The sequence below is a fragment of the Natator depressus genome, chromosome 1 (assembly GCF_965152275.1).
Source record: "Natator depressus isolate rNatDep1 chromosome 1, rNatDep2.hap1, whole genome shotgun sequence".
Lineage (NCBI taxonomy): Eukaryota > Metazoa > Chordata > Testudines > Cheloniidae > Natator > Natator depressus.
In genome coordinates this window covers 179,050,374-179,071,652 of record NC_134234.1, presented here as the reverse complement: position 1 = coordinate 179,071,652, position 21,279 = coordinate 179,050,374, and positions in this window count along the sequence as shown.

Sequence of the window (21,279 nt, the reverse complement as noted above, 5' to 3'; positions counted from 1 at the left end):
AGAAAGGTGCTCCAAAAAGGAAGAAGTTCAGAAGGGGAAGCACTGTGAGAGTCAAGTCCTGGGGAGACCTGATCCCAGCAGAAGGCCCTTAATAGGCAGCTGACGTAGCTCCAGATCACAGAAGACCTATGTGTCACCCCAGAGTGGAGTTGCAGTGATTTGACCTCAGCAGGGAACTTGGGACCCAGAGAAGAAATCCTTCCACAGGTGATGGCAAGAGGCCTGACTCCACATGGGGGATACTGGGTCAAGAGGGTTTCATTGATAAGGAGTCAGGGTGTCTGAGCCAGATGGACGCAGGTGGGGCAGCCAGGGATGCTGGGGTGAATGTTTGCTGTATACCACGTTTGGCTTTTGGTTAAATAACGTATACTCCTGAATCGGCACTGTTCACTACCTAAAAGCCTCCTTGATCTTATTAAAAGCACATTAGGTGAAAATGAAGCAGAGATGTACCAGTGGTTCTGCACCAGGCTGTCAGGGGTGACTCTCAGATGTGTAGAATGGCTTTTGCCTCAAACTAGGCAAATCTTGATGGGTTCTGTTGCATGAAGCTTTGAGTGTTTTGGTCATATTTCAACTGAAAATGCAGGTGGCGTGGACCAGAAGAGGGAAAGATTCATACACCCAGCAGGAGAGAGTCTGATCTCAGATATATCTGTGTAAATCCAGAGTAACCATGAAAAAACCTCTGATTCAGACCAACATAGTTAAAACAGAATTTGGCCCTTAAATCCTAGAGGTGAAATTAAACTATTAAGTCATCTAATCTATATCTCTCCCATTGGATTGTTCCCTGTTATGTTTACGACCTCTCTGAACCAAAATAGCTATGTTTTTTTTTTACTGTAATTCAGAAAATAATGTTTTGCAACATCTGCGGGTATGAATATGTGTAATTACAAAACATAATTTTCTGACGTGGATAATAAACAAGTATGTCACAGATGTGTCAAGTTTGTTCGGAGATAATGAAAAGTACGTTTTATAAGGCCCAAGTAATTTTTTCTTTTAAGGTTTATTCTTAAGGGAATCCTGTTGGCTTGAAAGTGTGCACTGAAAAAACAAAGTATATACTGTTCTACAGCAAACACTATAAAAATGCAAATCTAGCTTGAAGAATACTTTATTCATGACTTTCTTAAAGTATTGAAGCCCTTAAAAAAAGAAAGCTAAAAGAGTTTCCCATTTAAAAAGCTAAAAAATAAAATATGTATTTAAAAGGCTAAATTATACATAAACGTGATTTATAATTTATTGTCTATAAAACTTTTATCAAAGAAACAAGAAGAATGGGATGTATGCAACTATAAAAGCAAAATAAACATTTATAAGCTGTGTAACAGAAGAGAGACTGTGTTTGGACTATACTGATCTATTTTTTAATCTAGCTGCTATGAGAAACTGCCATGTTACAAATGTAGTGGTAGTGCTTATCCAACTCAATACCATTTTGTTAACTAGAGTACCATATACATTGGCTAAAATAGCCAAGTTCCAGGTTTATTTTGTTCAGACTGCTGTGAAGTTCTGATTCTACCCTAATATTTCTATAATGTATCTACCTGAGTTGCATGTTACAAGTTTGACAATACTGCATATTTAATAGCAAAGGATGTCCGAGAGAGACCAAAAATGAAGAGAGATTTCAGATTTTCTAGACCAGCACCTCCTGCTTTAAGAATTGTGCAAGCATGCGAAGTCTGTATTCCTTTGTGTCACTCAATGCTCAGAGTCCTCTTCAGGTTTACTATAATGAAAAATATAAGCTGTATCTAGATATATTAAAGAAAATTATATCTATAGTTAGAAACTTAACGGGCTGTATCACTAGTTCTGATTCACTCAGGATTAGTTATTAACTGTAAGTAATTGGTTACAGTTATGGCACTGCTGCACAACCATTTTCACCATATGTATACAGTATATATAGTGAAATACAGTAAATATGCAGGGAGAGACAAGCTGGTTAATAAAAACTATCAACAATGATCTAAAAAAAATCAGATTGCTCCTACAGTATGTAACCTTTGTAAGCTATTGAACAGCACACACAAATGAAGGGCAGTAAATAACACACAACTTCACTCAGAAATGTTTACTTAAAATATCTCTGCCATGCTCATCTATTAGCTGTTGACACCCCAAAAGTGCAGAGAGCTAGATTAGTGGCGTTTCTTCTTATGCTTTTCTGACCCAATGACCTCTTGATGCCAAATAAAAGAAGGTTCAGGGGATCAGAAGAATTACAGAGATCCCCTGGGTCTGGTATTTACATTCTAATTCACCAAAGAATGTCACGTAAGGTTACTACTGAAAGCCAGTGTCACACTGGTTGTCATAATCTTTGCTAAATGTATGTGTGGATAATGTATAGGATGTGTGTATGTATATACTGGAAATAATGTTCTTAGGGCCTTGTAGTTAAAGCTGGTCACCCAGTGGTAGTGTCCCTGAGATCAACTTCACCAGGTGGGAGGTGGGAGACACTGATATCCCTAGTTGACCATTATGTGTTTTTCAATAGAAGTCTATTAGGATGCTTAGTCAAATGCTAATGAAGAGGTTGTGGGGATGTCAAAGAAAATTAATAGGAATAGGTAAACTGCAGGTGTGGGGCAGGGAGGGACTTGTTTTACAGGTGAAGAACAAAGGACTGGTCTAATGTATTTAGGGTGCAGAAAGATGCCTTGGCATCCTTCATTGAGAGAGAGAGAGAGAAGCTGCCAGCAGGCTTGGCCTCATGAAAGAAGGATCTCAGACATTCTGGTAGAAAACAGCATGAGAGGGACTTTAGGGTAGCAGTACCTTATTAGACAACAGGCATTTTGTTCAGCTTAGGCTCTGGAATGGATGTTATGTTTTTGTTTTATATGTAACCCTTTGTTTCCAGAATTTGTTGCTGTCATTTGAATCTGTTCTTTATTTAACAAACTTAACTTTGTTTATAAAGTATAAGTGCTGTGTGTTTAAGGAGAGCTGCGTTCTAAGGTATAACTAGTATGTTGTGTTTACCATTCCTTTGGGAATGGAGAGCCTGGTAATTCTGTGAGCATCCAATGGATAAAGGAGTGGACACCGCAGGAGGACTCAGTGTGGAGGTGGGGTTGGAGTTTGCCTATCGCTAGCCTGCATGAGGGCAGCAGAGCTCAAATGGGCTTAGAAAGGTGTACTTGTGTGGCCGGAGCATCAGCGACCTGATCCATGGCACTCATAGACAAGGTTTCTTCATGCTAAGGGCAGGTGGTAATGAGATGCCTCAATCCTGAGTACCCTTGGGAAGTGTCACTTCTTTAGGAGTTAATGATATCATTCATTGATATCGGGGGAACCAGACACCTGAGCTCAGATCAGATAGGCAAGTAATGGAGGAACTGATTTTTTTTTAACTATTTTGTTTTCAGCTTAGTTTTTATTTTATCTGGAAGGGCAGAGAGTGTTAGATGTTTGACCTGCTGTATTGCAAACCACGTTGTTCCTTTTTAACTTATAAAGCATCGTATCTACTTGTCCTCATTTTGTTCTGCCCCTTCCCTTTTATGGCCTGATACAAAAGCTTATTGAAATCAATTGGAGTCTTTCCATTTCCTTCAGTAGATTATGGCTTGGGCTGTTAGGAAGGTTCGATGTGGTGCAGACAAAACAGAATTGCTGAATAAAATGCATAGACCGCCCTTGGGAACTGGGACTTGAACTCTGGTCCTTCAGTTCCAAAAGAATAGACATGGCCACTTGAGCAAAAGGAGATCTCCCTCATCATGAGAGAGTTCATCCTTTACCCTCTCTGCAGGCCACTGGTAGAGGGCTATAGGACCATATGCAGGCAGCATGGTATGTTCTGCATAGGTCCTACAGCCCACTCATTGCTTCCTCTGCCTGACCCCTATCTCTGCCTCATTTTGTCGATTTCTTTCTATATTGGCCTGTCTCTTTTTCTTATTTCTTCCCCTTGCTCACGGTTTCCCTCTGCTCCCTGTTCGTGGTTCCTTTTCCTAGAATCATAGAAATGCAAGGCTGGAACTGACCTTGAGAAGTCATCAGGTCCAGCCCACTGTGGTATGGCATGACCACTAATAAGTGTTTGTCCAGCCTGTTTTTAAAAACTTCCAATGATGGAGATTCCACAATCTCCCTTGAAAGCCTATTCCAGAGCTTCACTCCTTTTATTGTAAGAAAGATTTTCCTAATATCTAACCTACATCTCCCTTGCTGCAGATTAAGCCCATTATTACTTCTACCTTCAATGGACATACTGAGAATGAGGGGCGATCAGCAGGTTATCTCAAGTGCTTATATACGAATGCACAAAGCCTTGGAAACAAGCAGGGAGAACTGGAGGTCCTGCTGATGTCAGGGAATTATGACATGATTGGAATAACAGAGACTTGGTGGGATAACTCACATGACTGGAGTACTGTCATGGATGGTTATAAACTGTTCAGGAAGGACAGGCAGGGCAGAAAAGGTGGGGGAGTAGCACTGTATGTAAGGGAGCAGTATGACTGCTCAGAGCTCCGGTACGAAACTGCAGAAAAACCTGAGTGTCTCTGGATTAAGTTTAGAAGTGTGAGTAACAAGAGTGATGTAGTGGTGGGAGTCTGCTATAGACCACCGGACCAGAGGGATGAGGTGGATGAGGCTTTCTTCCGGCAACTCGCAGAAGCTACTAGATCGCACGCCCTGGTTCTCATGGGTGACTTTAATTTTCCTGATATTTGCTGGGAGAGCAATACAGCGGTGCATAGACAATCCAGGAAGTTTTTGGAAAGCGTAGGGGACAATTTCCTGGTGCAAGTGCTAGACAAGCCAACTAGGGGGGGAGAGCTTTTCTTGACCTGCTGCTCACAAACAGGGAAGAATTAGTGGGGGAAGCAAAAGTGGATGTGAATCTGGGAGGCAGTGACCATGAGTTGGTCGAGTTCAGGATCCTGACACAGGGAAGAAAGGTAAGCAGCAGGATACGGACCCTGGACTTCAGGAAAGCAGACTTCGACTCCCTCAGGGAGCGGATGGGTAGAATCCCCTGGGGGACTAACATGAAGGGGAAAGGAGTCCAGGAGAGCTGGCTGTATTTCAAGGAATCCCTGTTGAGGTTACAGGGACAAACCATCCCGATGAGTCGAAAGAATAGTAAATATGGCAGGCGACCAGCTTGGCTTAATGGTGAAATCCTAGCGGATCTTAAACATAAAAAAGAAGCTTACAAGAAGTGGAAGGTTGGACATATGACCCGGGAAGAGTATAAAAATATTGCTCGGGCATGTAGGAATGAAATCAGGAGGGCCAAATCGCACCTGGAGCTGCAGCTAGCAAGAGATGTCAAGAGTAACAAGAAGGGTTTCTTCAGGTATGTTGGCAACAAGAAGAAAGCCAAGGAAAGTGTGGGCCCCTTACTGAACGAGGGAGGCAACCTAGTGACAGAGGATGTGGAAAAAGCTAATGTGCTCAATGCTTTTTTTTGCCTCTGTCTTCACTAACAAGGACAGCTCCCAGACTGCTGCGCTGGGCATCGCAACATGGGGAGTAGATGGCCAGCCCTCTGTGGAGAAAGAGGTGGTTAGGGACTATTTAGAAAAGCTGGACGTGCACAAGTCCATGGGGCCGGACGATTTGCATCCGAGAGTGCTAAAGGAATTGGCGGATGTGATTGCAGAGCCATTGGCCATTATCTTTGAAAACTCATGGCGAACGGGGGAAGTCCCAGATGACTGGAAAAAGGCTAATGTAGTGCCAATCTTTAAAAAAGGGAAGAAGGAGGATCCTGGGAACTACAGGCCAGTTAGCCTCACCTCAGTCCCCGGAAAAATCATGGAGCAGGTCCTCAAGGAATCAATCCTGAAGCACTTACACGAGAGGAAAGTGATCAGGAACAGTCAGCATGGATTCACCAAGGGAAGGTCATGCCTGACTAATCTAATCGCCTTCTATGATGAGATTACTGATTCTGTGGATGAAGGGAAAGCAGTGGATGTATTGTTTCTTGACTTTAGCAAAGCTTTTGACACGGTCTCCCACAGTATTCTTGTCAGCAAGTTAAAGAAGTATGGGCTGGATGAATGCACTATAAGGTGGGTAGAAAGTTGGCTAGATTGTCGGGCTCAACAGGTAGTGATCAATGGCTCCATGTCTAGTTGGCAGCCGGTGTCAAGTGGAGTGCCCCAGGGGTCGGTCCTGGGGCCGGTTTTGTTCAATATCTTCATAAATGATCTGGAGGATGGTGTGGATTGCACTCTCAGCAAATTTGCGGATGATACTAAACTGGAAGGAGTGGTAGATACGCTGGAGGGCAGAGATAGGATACAGAGGGACCTAGACAAATTGGAGGATTGGGCCAAAAGAAACCTGATGAGGTTCAATAAGGATAAGTGCAGGGTCCTGCACTTAGGACGGAAGAACCCAATGCACAGCTACAGACTAGGGACCGAATGGCTAGGCAGCAGTTCTGCGGAAAAGGACCTAGGGGTTGACAGTGGACGAGAAGCTGGATATGAGTCAGCAGTGTGCCCTTGTTGCCAAGAAGGCCAATGGCATTTTGGGATGTATAAGTAGGGGCATAGCGAGCAGATCGAGGGACGTGATCGTTCCCCTCTATTCAACATTGGTGAGGCCTCATCTGGAGTACTGTGTCCAGTTTTGGGCCCCACACTACAAGAAGGATGTGGATAAATTGGAGAGAGTCCAGCGAAGGGCAACAAAAATGATTAGGGGTCTGGAACACATGACTTATGAGGAGAGGCTGAGGGAATTGGGATTGTTTAGTCTGCAGAAGAGAAGAATGAGGGGGGATTTGATAGCTGCTTTCAGCTACCTTAAAGGGGGTTCCAAGGAGGATGGATCTAGACTGTTCTCAGTGGTAGCAGATGACAGAAGAAGTGTAATGGTCTCAAGTTGCCGTGGGGGAGGTTTAGGTTGGATATTAGGAAAAACTTTTTCACTAGGAGGGTGGTGAAACACTGGAATGCGTTACCTAGGGAGGTGGTAGAATCTCCTTCCTTGGAAGTTTTTAAGGTCAGGCTTGACAAAGCCTTGGCTGGGATGATTTGATTGGGGATTGGTCCTGCTTTGAGCAGGGGGTTGGACTAGATGACCTTCTGGGGTCCCTTCCAACCCTGATATTCTATGATTCTATGATTCTATGACATGGAGAACAACTGATCATCATCCCCTTTATAACAGCCTTTAATGTATCTGGCAACTTATCAGGTCCTTCCTCCCTCAGTCTTCTTTTCTCAAGACTAAACAAGCCAAGATTTTTTTAACCTTTGCTCATAGATCAGGTTTTCTAAAACGTTTATCATTTTTGTTGCTGTCCTCTGGACTCTCTCCAATTTGTTCATGTCTTTTCTAAAGCATGGTGTCCAGAACTGGACACAATACTCCAGCTGAGGCCTTACCAGTGCTAAGTAGAACTGGACAATTACCTTCTATGTCTCACATATGACACTCCTATCAATGCACCCTATAATGATATTAACCCTTTTGCGGCTGCATCACATTGTTGTCTCATATTCAATTTGTGAACCATTATAACACCAAGATCATTGTCAGCAGTACTGCTACCTAGCCAGTTACTCTTCATTTTGTAGTTGTGTATATGATTTTTTACTTCCAAAGTGAAGTTCTTTGCACTTGTCTTTATTGAATTTCATCATGTTGAATTGAGACCAATTCTCCAATTTGTCAAGGTCATTTTGAATTCTAATCCTGTCATCTCCTTTCTGGAGTAAGATCTTGCAGGGCAGGGGAGAGGTTGGGTGGGACAGGAGTTGGTTGCCTCCCACCCCCACCCCTTTTCTGAGTTAGCTGAACAAGAAATAAAGTGACAACGATGGAACTGGTAGGTTTATTTTGATCATCCCCATCAATTATGTGTCTGTCAACTGCAGTACAAACTTAATAAAATAGTCAAACAAAGGCTCAACACTTGCAACGAGTACAAAGACTGTCACCAGACACTTACTGGCTAGCCCACAGGAAGTACACAATGAAGTTGAACAGTGCAACTCAAATCTGTAGTGCACTCTAACCAAGCTTTTAAAAAATGAGTACCTAGAGCTAAGTTCCCATGTCCATGTCTGAATAGAGAACTGGGAAGATTTTTAAAAGAGCCAAGCCCTCTACCACTCCCACTGAGTCTGATTTTTGAGCACCCATTTTAAACTCTTACCCTTTGTGCAGAAAAAACCCAACCTCCTCTGGCACATCATCCTACACTGATCAAAACTGGTATTTCTGGTCAAGTCCTTCTTGCCTTACTCATCAATAGTGCCATTGAATAGTTTCCCCTCTTTTCTTCCACCCAACCCATCCCTTTTTCTTCCACGGGCTTCCATTTCTTCTATGAGTTCTGTCTGTGCCCCATAGTGAGAGTTTCGTTGGTCACACGTAGGTTAACTTGATTTAATGTTGGGCTCTTCGTAAAAGAGATCTTCAAATATTTTATTCATTTTAATTCATAACCAAGCAACAAATTACTTAGCAACATCTATAAAGCTAGAGCTAGTGCCTGAACATTTCTTTGAATATCTGCACTGTGAATGTACCTTAACCAATTCTTGTTTGATAAATGATTCTCCCCCTTTAGCTAGGCAAAACACTTTTTCTTTCAAACTGTTTATTTCCATTCTTTCATTTTAGGTCTGTGTTCTTGTTTCCCAAATCTTATCTTTTTAAGTGATCCCATTACAACTGTGTAAACTTAAATGGATTTACTCTCTTCTTACATTGGTACAGCCAATTACAGAATTTGGCCTTATGGACTACGTAGCATGGTGGCTGCTTACTGCCTCCCAAGTGCCCCCTTGTGACAAGGGTTGCCTCTGTGGCCATTCTGCCTTTATTTTCCCATCACTTAGGCCCCTTTATGAACTCAGTCCCCTGTGACCTTCTAAGCCCAAATTCTCAAATTCACTCTTCACCAGTTCTCCTCCGGCTGTCAACAGAGTTAATCAAGAAACAGAACTCAAAAGCCCAAAACAAACAAACAAACAAACAATTTTTCAGCTCATCTTCCCTTCTTTAACTCCCACTCACAGGCTTTATCTGGCCATGGTTCTGCAGGAAACAAACTAGTTCCTCTTAGCCGTTCCTTCCACCCGCCCCAGCTTCACACAACCCCATTTCCTAAGCTTTCCTAGCTTACTAATGGGTCTCTCCGGCCTCTGGCAGGCACAGCTACACTCTCTCAGCCATACCACCTCCCTGCAGCTTCCTGTTGCCTTTTATACTGGAATCATATCACTCCTCTCAGGTGGGGCTCATCTTGTAAACAGGGCTGACTTAGTGAAAGGCTCTCCAGATCACAGGCAAGCCAACCTGGACCACATGGACAGAGGCTCAGCTCATATTTAGGCATGTAAATGGAGTAGCCAGATAGTTACAGGGTGCTGAACACTCTTTTTAATACCAGGCTTCTCAATGGGGCTGCTGAGTTCTGAGCATTTATGCGAATCTGGCCATTTCATTTAGGCACCTATTAAAATGTGGTGGTTATAGGTGGTGCTGGTAGCACAGACGATAGTTATGGTTGTTTTAACATTTTCCATTATAAGTCTCCATCTTTAACTGTTATGGATGAAATTTTCCCTCACTGAGATGTTGTTCAGTCAGAGAAACCTTCCTATAGAAGAGGAAGAGAGCATAAGGCACCTGAACTATAATTCCAACACACGGTGCCAAGCTGAACCTAATATTTCAGGTTTGGGCCAAAATATTTTGCCATGAAGCCAAATATTTCTGCGAGGAAAAATTGACAAAAATGAAAAATAATTGTTGGTCAAAATTTTCCATACAGGGGATGAAAAACGTATTTTCTATCTAGCTGCGATCCAGTGCTAATGCCCATGCAGCATTAAGGAGGAAGTGGTAGCCTGACTCAAATGCAAAAGGCTGAAGAGCAGGGTGTGATTGTGTAGCTGAAGACTGGCACAATGCATTTGCACAGAAAGGAATGAATTAGGATTGCATGGGCAGCCTCAATGTTGACATATCCTAACTTTTGAGTGCTTGACCTTATGACCTTAATGTTCCTTTGTTGTAGCTTTTTTTTAAAATGGGTATATTTAAATTATCTTTTTTTCCTAATTTCAAATATCCTCTTTGAAAATTTCTCAAGTTCATCTGTTTCACCGACTCCCACAGTTTCATAAAGATCATTTGCAGATAGATTCTTTGCTAGTACGCTGAAATTTACGTGCATTTCACCCAGCAAATAGCTATGTATTTTTGTCAGATACTTCTACCGTATCTTTGCTCTGGGCCTTTACTACCACTTTCTCAAATAATTTCCCTGTTCCCTGAACTGCTATTGTCTCTTATAGTTTCTTTCACTCCTGCCTGAAAGTTTCTTTCACTCTAATTTCTCTCCTTGTCTCTATTCTTTTTATGGGCAGAAATAGTTAGTTATTTAAAATTTGGCCATTTTGCATGTTTTTTCTCCTTACATTGACAGGAAAGAGGAAAATTTATTTGAGGATTCCTTTATGTCATTTCAGTCTTCTACTAAACATTATATTTTGTCCCCCTTCCACATGTACATTCTTTGAAAGAAACCATTAAAGCTAGATATCAATCTTCCATTCTTTTTGCATTTCCTATACAATTCCTCTTGGTGTTTCAGTGTTTTTAACAACTTTCCTTTCATCCACATTTTTTGTTGTTGTTTTAATCTTTCTGGTACAGAAATTCTGAACTATAGTGGTATTTTTAGCCTTAGGATTCCAGTGCTGCAATTATTAAATCTTTCTATCTGTATCTACCCCCTTTCTAAGAAGTGCTACAGGCCCCTTTGCATGACTATTGAATTATTTTCTTCCTTCTGAGTTAAGTTTATTTTATGAAAATGTAGTGTCTTAAAGAGGGAACCAATCCGTGGAACCCTGTTTTGCCCAGCAGAATCAGTGAATTAGTTTGTGATTTCCAGCTCTCAACTATCCTCTTGGTTTTGGATGTTTTTACCTTTCCCCCTCTGATTTTTTAGATCCAGGATTGCGTAGGTCTATCAAGGTATTTTTATTTCTGGCATCTCTGTACGAACTGTCCAGATAATTCTGGACAACACTGCTGTGGGATTGGGAGGCATTGTTACCTCATTCCACGGTTTGGAAAATGATATACAGAGAAATCAGGTGACTTGCTTGTGGTCACATAAGATGTCTATGGCTAAGCTGAGATTGAAATCAGAGCTCCTGAGTCCAATGCTTAAAGCACAAGACCATATTTCCTTCATATACTCTTGCTTTCTATACTTTTTTAAATAACATTTATCATCTAGTATAGGCCTCTTTATCATTAGTTTTCCAATAAACTTTTCCTTCATTAAACTACCCCATTACCAACAGTTCATTCAGATATCTTGTGCTCGGCATGATCAGTGCCTCTTCTTCCAGTATTCCATGATCAGATGGTCTTTAACTTACCCTCACTATCATATTCAGTCCATCCACTCTCTTGCTCTCCTTATTTTAGAATATACAATAATTTTGGCTGGATTTAACTAAATTACTGTCAAAATTACAAGTACCAACCACCATGTTGTAGATTCACTAATTACTTGTTGAAGTGTATATACATGCTTATTTTAATCACAGTGTAAACTATTACTTCAAAATTATTACCTCCTTCTGAAATGGTATTGCCTGCAGAGGTGATGACTTGAATGAAAGGTAGGAATGACTCCAGACCAACTATTGTAAATATCACACAACATAGTTCTTGCAGTAGTGTGGGCACGTAGAAAGTCACATCCATACAGTGCTTTAAAAGCATACATTTTAAATATGCCCATATTAAGGTTCATTCTGATCTTATTTCCACTCATATCAATCATCTTGAAGTCAGTGAAATGACACTGCTTTACACAGACACAGTGAGATTGGAATCAGACCAATTAAATAATAGCAGTTGACACTCATTGGCCTAAAAGACCTGAAGTGGATTAAGTTATTTAATGTATATTAACAGTGATTTAAGATCTCTGGGCCTGATCCAAAGCCTTCAAATGTCATTGGGAGTCTCTCCATTGACTTCAGTGCACTTTGGATCAGAAATTTAAGTCCCTACAATGTAGCACATAGCTGTCAACCTGATTGGTTAAGATGATTTTAAAAGGCAGGAGGATCTGTCTGGTTTAGATTCTTATGGCTTGTCCTTATGTACAGTGCTACAGCAGCGCACCTGCATCTCTGTAGCACTTCAGTGTAGACACTACTACACTGTCAGGAGAGCGTCTCCCAACGGCATAGTTAATCCAGCCCCCCAAGAAGCAGCAGCTTTGTTGACGGGTAAAGTTCTCCCACTGACATAGCGCTGTCTATATGGGGGGGGTTAGGTCATGGATTTTTCACACCCCTGGGCAATGTAGTTATACCGCTGTAGGTCTGCAGTTAGACCTGGCCTTAGAATGCGGTGCATTGGGTTTTATACTGCATTGCATGTTGCTCCAGGAATTTATTTTCAACCTACACTAAAATTGGAACGATTTCTGCAGGCACAAAATTAAAGCTGAAATTAATCATGGATTGAATTTCAAACTGCAATTTGGAGCAATTTAAACATCTAAATCCCTGTATGTGCCCACACATCAGAGATATAGCATACCAGTGCAAAATTGCACCAAATAATATTGCACCTCAAGAATTAAGGCCAGTAAGTGGAAATCTGGCCTTTGATATAGTTTTTCAGTGAACATAGCACTTCCCCTACAGGGCTTAGGAGGTTAATTATTTTTATTTAGATGTGTGCAAAAAAAAATCTTAAAATTCTAACCTCCTATTTCTTATTCACTTACTAATAAATGCCTAAACATCTTATTTTTATGCACATTAAAACAAATATTTCCTAAATTAAGAACTTTTAGTCTATCTTGAGTCACAAGCACATTTCTATACATCTCTGAAATTAAAATCCTTGAAAATAATGATTAATAAAGAAGCTCTGACACATACTTGCCTGCAGTGATATCAATATGCTGCTGTAATAATAAAATTTCACAGCTTTCTTAATAAGTGAACATTCATCATTCTAATTCAGTGTGTTATACACAGAGGATCTCTGCTAATGATAACCACAGGAAAAGAAAGACCTGTGGAAAACGCACATTTCTTTTCCTCATGCACTCCTGACTTTGGAATATCTTGCCATTCCAAAGCACAGAAACAATTTCTCCCTAGTGAGATTTTCAACTTCATCCTGTGTAAAACCTGTATCAAGCAACCAGATAGTAACAAGCCTGTGATTTATACTATTATGTACCAAATACTTTCACAGAAAATGTTGGGAAATGTACTGCTTCATGAGATAGATAGGTAGAAGAGCTTTGATTTTTCTCCTTCTCCCCATCCCCCATTCAAGATATAGATAGATACAGATCTCTCTCTTCTCCCCCCCCCACCCCACCCCATCCCAGCACTGTTTACCCCCACTGTCTTAGCCCCATGGAGAAAATTTTCAGATCAGGAGGCTTTATATATGGGGTATGTGTGAGTAGGACTATAATGTGCCTTAATATCCCCTCCTTTCACCAGCACACAGCAAGTATTGTCCGAAAAAGGTTATACAGACTCAGGCCATACTATCTTCTCCTCTATGGCTGTCCTCTGGCTGGTGGAATATAGGACTTACTATTCTGGATCAGGCCATTTGTCTGTCTATTCTAGTGCAGTGGTTCTCAAACTAAGGCCGCCGCTTGTTCAGGGAAAGCCCCCATTGGCCTGGAGTGGTGAACCACGGCCAATGGGAGCCGCGATCGGCCGAACCTGCAGATGTGGCAGGTAAACAAACCAGCCCGGCCCGCCAGGGGCTTCCCCTGAACAAGCGGCGGCCCTAGTTTGAGAACCAGTGCTCTAGTGTCCTCTGACATTAGCCAGCAGCTGCTGTTTTAGAGAAAGATGCAAGAAACCTCACATTTAGGCAACTATCTCTCTCACCCGCGCGCGAGCACGCACACACACCCACTCTTTCAGGTCTCCTCCTAAACAGTTAGAGACTGGCTTAAACCCTGAAACAAGAGGTTTAATAGCCCTTCCAATTTTTTTTTTAGCATGAACTATTCCAACTCCAGATATCCTTGATAACAATATCAGTACTGAATCTTTTTATATCTCTTGCTGTTTTATTGGCCTCAATATCTTCCTGCGGCAATGAGTTCCACAGTCTAATTAACAATTGTGGGGGGGGGGGAACAATAGTTAGCCATTTCCTACTAGCTAATTACACGCACTACTATTTAGTAGACAAGTATGTACCCTTAATCTCTTTAGCAGAGTTTTATTCTGGTAGAAATACCTAGCTTTGCTCAGTCTGCTTTATTTCAGGCTTTGGTATTATTTATTCTTCCCAGGATGTACCTGTGTACAGTACAGATCATGGTTCCCCTGTCCCTGTCATCAAGGCCCGAAAGGCAGAAGAAACGCTGTGTTTTCCCCCATGAAGTGGGTCAGACTGCAGTGAGTCACATACAGAGAGACTGCACCAATCTGCATGCCATGGAGCATGCTCTGGGGGGACTTTCCCTGCAGAGCAACAAAGTATGCATTGTAGCCAGATGGGGAGACTAGGAGTAGTGCAACACAGTACAGGTCCATTGGAGCAGAGAGCCACACTTGCTACTGCAGCCCGTGAATCTATTGACTGCAGTGCAATGGGTCTCTCACACCTACCTCTAAACTGGGGAGACAGATCTGGTTGTCTAGCCCCTTCATAAGTTCCCTACACAAATCCCTGTTGTTCACACTTTGCCATGAGACCTTAATTTCTCTTTCATTTAGTAAGATTAATACTCTTCCTTTTTAGGTGCTTTTCTATTGACTTCAGTAGGGATGGTGGATTCTCACTGTGGAGCAGACTTTGGCTCTATGTTTCATATGCTAGCTATGGTTAAGAAGGCTCTTTTCTTTAAAGTCCTTATATTCACTATCTTCTATTGCTTAAATTATAAAGAAACCATTCAGCTATATGCAAGGATCAAACTACTTTAAAAGTGCAGGTATCTTTATTGACAAAATATATTGGGCTGGATCCTCAGCTGATGTATTGTAGTCAGTCGAGCTATGCCAATTTACACCAGTCATCATTTCTGGGTGGAAGCTCTGAGAGGTGTTAAGGTAGTGAAGGTTGCTGTCTGGGCATAGTGTATGGAGAAAAGTTGGGGCTCAGACCACAAAAGTATGTAGGCTCCTAACTTCCATTAATTTACATTTATGGAAGGGAGGGGTCGATTTGTTTTAGTCTTTGTTTTTGTTTTGTGGGGATTGGTTAGTTCAAGTTTTCTGGGTAGAAGGAAGTGGTGTAACTGTCATCGTTATGGTGGAGAGGCCATTCCAAAAAGGATCTCCCTTATCAGCTCCATGGGGAAAGTATGGTTTAAGGATACTTGGAAGCTGGCTGATCAACGTGAGCCCTGGTATCCAGACATCTGTAGCACAGCCAGCTTCACATCATCCTTAGGCAGGGCCATCCCTGCAGACTGAGCATGGTGGAGGAAGGGCCACAGAGTTGCAGCACCAAGAAGACTAGGAGGAGGGGCTGATGTTCTCCTTATACCCTGGCACGTATTTATGAGCCATGCCACATGCCAACGTACAACACCCACTATAGGACAGCGTAACATACCCGTGACATACAATGGGCTTACCTTGGGCTGGATTTAAACTCATGGCAGAAATAGCTCTCAAATATGCACACACTAATACTGAAAAAGCAGAGTAATTGGGTGCTTGAATTCACTCAAGCAGAACCTCATCTCGCCCCTCCCACTTCTTTCCCCCCTCTTCCCTTCCCCCACAATCGAAAATTATTCTTTCTAGAAGCACGGTTGGGTGGATAACTGCCATTGCCACGCCATTTTAGATGTAGATGATTGTATGAATCATACCCTTTCACAATGAGTCCCTGCCAGAAAATGTTTCTCTGTAGTTTCTGTCATGAAGGATCTCTGGAGTAAGATCTCTGTGGGTTTTGTGGCTGAAGGAGGAAGTCGAAATTAAGGCAGAAAACTTCTGTCTACAGGTTATCATGGCAGCCATGATTTGCAGCCCTCTTTAGCATAAGAACATAATGACGGCCATACTGGGTCAGACTAAAGGTCCGTCTAGCCCAGTATTCTGTCTTCCAACAGTGGCCAATGCCAGGAGCCCCAGAGGGAATGAACAGAACAAGTAATCATCAAATGATCAGTTTCCTGTCTCTCTTTCCCAGCTTCTGGCAAACTCAGTCACACTGTATAATAGGGAAGTATGCTGTAAAAGGAAAACCTCCCTTGGTGTTGCAAGTTTCATTTTTTGAGGTGTAAGCAGGTGCACATGTGTAAGCAGAAGTTTGCTTAAAAGAACAGTACTATATGTTGTTCCACATCATTCTTGACTTCACCACCACGAGATTAGTTTAGCAATAAAAATGTCAAACATGAGCCTAATTGCATCATAATAAATATAATAGTTGAACAGGCTTGATGCATACATTCAAAAAATCCATTCGTTATGTGAAAACATTTATTAGAAGTGAATAATTTTCCAAGGATTCATGAGCACTAACTAGGCAAAAGGAGATGGATAATGGTGGTGGTACAGAGCTTAGCTCAATATTCCTTTGCTTTTGTGTAATTCTTTTGATATTAACACATTTCACTTTCACATTTACTTTTGTTACTACTTTATAATGTTCATCTCTACTGAAGAAACAGATACACCCAGTGTAGAGGATATAGAGACCCTCAACTGGTATTCATGGACAGGTCCCTTAACACTCATTATAATGTATTGATTTATTTAGTCCAGACAATGTGCAGTAACAATAATCAAAATAGAGACCATCCCTGCCCAGAACATTTTATGGACCAGTAAAACAGAGAGCAATGGAAAATCCCACAAGGGTGGGGATAACTTAAGCTTTGCCTATACTAGCACTTTTGTTGGTCAAGGGTGTGGGGGGAAAAAAATCGCAGCCTTGATTGACAGAAGTTTCACCAACAAAAGTGCCAGTGTGAACAGCGCTGTGTTGGCTGGAGCTCTCTCCTGCCGGCATACAGTGGCTACGCGGGAGACCTTACAGTGGCACAGCTGCCATGGTACGGCCCTGCCACTGTAAAGTCTGTAGTGTAGACCTAGCCTTAGACTGAGAGGTTTATTTTAAATACCTATTGCCTTGTGGGGATTGTGCAACTATTTGGGTCTTTTAATCTACAGCATCATAGTGTGGTGCTGGGAGTATTTCTTCAGCCTGTACTGGATGGCATACAAAATAAAACACTGCTAACCTTTAGAGTTGGTTGGGTGCTAGAATTTCTGTTCTCTGGGGAAATTCCAACACTTCAGGGGAAAATCCAATCTAAATGGGAACAAAGGGCCAAAATTTCCCAAACAACAATAAATCAGAAAAAATGGATTTGGGATCATCAAAACAATTTGATAGTGTTGAAATGTTTTGTTTAGACTTTATTGTGGATATATTTAACTTTTGAATATAATATTGAAATTAATATTTTGAGATAAAAGTTGAAACAAAATGAACAGGAACATTTGTTCATTGCTAAAATGAAATGTTTTGATTTTTCCCACCGAAAGTGTCATCATACTCCCATGAAAAGTTTTTTTTCAATTTTGACAAAAATTGTATTATTTGACCAACTCAACATGTTTTCTTGTTAGGGATTGATGAGCAATTTATAATCTTGTTGCCTTGAGCACTATTAGAGCAACAGATTGAAAAAGGACCCAAGAAACCTGGAGGTAATGAGTCAATGACATTACAGAGGTCTGTGCCTTGACATTAATCAGACAAGCTGAAGATGCTGAATTTTTACAATAAAGAAGAACATTAGGAAGTACAACTCTGTCCTGCTCTGCTAAAAGCAGGAGAGTTCACCTTCTCCTGGGCTTGGAAGAATACAGCTCTTCCTATCTCCCTGAGCTCAATTTACTGCCTCTTAACTGCCTGGTGAAATAAGGCTGCATCAGTCAGAAGAATGTGAAGTGGGAGTTGCGCGTTACCAGCCTGGGAAGCTTATGGGCCTTCCTATTAGTGGGTGGAGCAACACCAGCACCAGATGGGAGAAGAATTGTCCAACTTGGGATTTCCCTTTCTTCTGCTTGTGTACAGGAAGGTGCAGCTCTGTTAGTTAGTGGGCTGCTCTATCCCCTGCAGACTTTCTTAGTGCAGAGCATCATTGGGAACACAGGAATTGTCCCCTCTATATAGCTCCATGCTGAGTGCATGAGTGCACTCTCTTTTGTTCATGTGTGCGCGCACACAGTAATTCGTATGAAAAATATATTGTAAGTATATGAAGGAGAGAAAAAAATATTGAATTATTACTCCTTTTTACTAAGTTTTTTCTTATTTCCATGTAAAGAAGCTGATGCATCATCCTGAACGTCAATGTCAACTTTCTCTTCATCCCTTCAACTTCCCTCATGGTTGCCCCTCTAGTTTTGCTATGTAGGTTTTTGGGGAGGGGTTTTGGGGGGGGGGTTCCTGCAAAATGCCTGATGAAACAAAGTTCTGTATGCCCCCTGCGTGGTGCTCGGCACCGTCATCTCATGCAGATAAATAATTATAAATCTCTCATTGCTTTGCGGTCTCAGATCCTCAAATTAACCAATTATATCTGGAGTTAATTTTCATTTTGCCCTGTTGTTAATCCGGCCGCATGTTTAAGATTTGCCAGTTTTACTTGATATGTACAATTCTACACCCAATTCTCCATATCTATTTCCCGTTAATGAATACTTAGATTCCAGTGTGTACAGTGAGTCTCTGATGCTTTAGCAATCACAGCTCCTTTTTTCTTCTTTGTAATAGAGTGGGCAGCTTTCAATAGAAAATAGGGGAACATCCAGAATCATAGTCATTAATTACAGAAACTAACAGAAGAGATGTTGAAGTGCACCTGTGTCACATTTGTGGCCTTGGTCTGCTTAGTGTTTTTGTTGTTTTTTAAAACAATTAGAGTTAATTCCTAAAAAAAACAACAGACATCTGGTCCACTATGAACAAAAGATCATAGAAATTGCCATTGTGGAACAGACTGTCTATTCCAGCATGCCGAAATGGGAGGTGTTCTAAACCTGTTGCTTAAGAGAAAGGCAAATGTGATCTCTAGTGTTTTATGGGAAAAGAATGACCACTGGATTCCATGCTTTCTCTATGACTTTGTTTGTTTGTCACATAATTAATTTACACCGTGGATTGTGTGTAATGGGTAGAGCTGGCTGAACTATTCAAGGAATTTTGGCTCTCCTCTGTGTGTGTGAATTGTTCTTGAATAGACACTGATTTTTGAAAAAAATTGTTCATTATTTGTAATTATTCAAAGACTGTGTGCGAACAAATTTCTGGGTTGTCCATGACGATTAACTGTGTTCTCTCTGGATGTATTTGCTCTTCTTTTTAATCACTGTGCTGTTGGTATTATTTCTGTTTCAGACAGGGTGCATGTAGATGTAATAAAGTGGGAGAAGATGTGATCAAATCACTGTGTCTTTGCCACTCTTTGGAAGTACTGGTTTCAGAGTAACAGCCGTGTTAGTCTGTATTCATAAAAAGAAAAAAGAAAAGGAGTACTTGTTAGTCTCTAAGGTGCCACAAGTACTCCTTTTCTTTTTTTTTCTTTTTTTTTGGAAGTACTGTGGAGTTAAGAGAAGTTAGATTGGAATTTGAAGACTATTTTAAAGTATTTCCTTTCTGGGTTATCTGAGTCCAATCTTTTCTGATACATCTGTAATAGGAAACAATTTAGGCTAGTGTAATATCATAGGATGGGGTCAGATTGAGAGTTAGTTTTTCTCATGTTGCATTCACACACAATGAGTTTGTGTGGCATATGTATGCAGGGTCCCAGCTGCAGAAGTTATGGCCATATCTGTGTATGACTTAGTTAATTGTTTCTGTGCCAGGGTTCTGGACAGTGGTTTTGCTTAGTCCCAGCTTTGAATGGCAGAGTGAAGTACATTCATATGTTTTAACGGCATTAGTGCCATGGCTATAACCAGGGATTTGGGGGAACACAGTCCCTATGGTGGTGGTACACCTTGTGTCCTATCCCATGTATGGCAATTTATCATGTGTTCTCATTGAATTTACTGGTTTCGTTGTCCTGTCACCCATCCCTGTTCACTACAAACAATACAGTATTTGCACCTGAGATGTACGTGCACAGTTCTACTGGGGGAAAGTGCATGATCGGAACCAGATTAAGGAAAACTGGAGCACTGGAACTCCAGTACATAGCTGCTTCCCTTGCGCTATATCCCTCTCTCTCCTTTAGATGGCTGGTGACCACCTATGCAAGGGCTGTCTCCTGGAGGGATTGGGTCAACTCCACTCTTCTCTGAGCAGGCTGGGCCTCCCTCCCCAGCTCTCTGGATGGCTACTATCTGTTTTCAGGCAAGTTAAGGTGTGTTCTGGAGCAGGAAGGACTCAGCACCTGCACGGCACCGTTTTGTAATTTATGTATAGGTTGTCTGATCTATTGTATAATTTCTAATGGAGGTTAGAAAAACCACTGTGCAACGGTGAGAAATTGAGGCACAGAGTCAAAAAGTGGCTCACTGGCAGAGTCGATGAGGGCAACCACATCCCCTGACTTAAATCCCCTGCTCCCTAATTGCCAGACATTTCTCCCTCCATTGTACTTTTGTGGTTTTCATATGTAAAAAGCCCCCCTAAATCAGTCATTTAAACTTTTTTGTGTTGATGTCACACTGTGTGACAAATTTCTATGATGTTCCAGAATTATCGCAGAAAGCCATCGCTGCTGCATGAAATGAAGTAGCCTTTCCCAGGGCACAGAGAATGCAAACTAAGTTTACATTGCAGCTGGTTTTGCAGCTGCCATTGTGCTGTGTAGGGAGTTTCAAATATAATATAGCAAAATATATCCCCATGGGGAATAATAAACAAAAACAAAAGCAGTGTAGTGCTGCACTTGGTTTTGACAGTACGCTCGTAAAATGTGTTTGATGTCAGGTACAATAATACAATTAATTTCTAGACAGATACTGGTGGACTTAAAATATGCCCAGGCATGTGTTTGATTTGTACATGCATGTGATTGTTGTGCAAGGGAATTCCTTTATGCAAATTATCCTCTTTCTTGGGGCATAAATATTAAAGGTTATGTACCAAATAGCAACAATTAAAGAAGAACACCTGAAAGATTCAACCCATGCTGTCCTCTTGCTTCCTTATCAATTTCAGATTGACGCTCAAGCAAAGAAAACTGAGATTTGGTATTTTAATCTGCCTGCCCTCCTCCCCCATGCGCACACCCACAACCTCAATGTT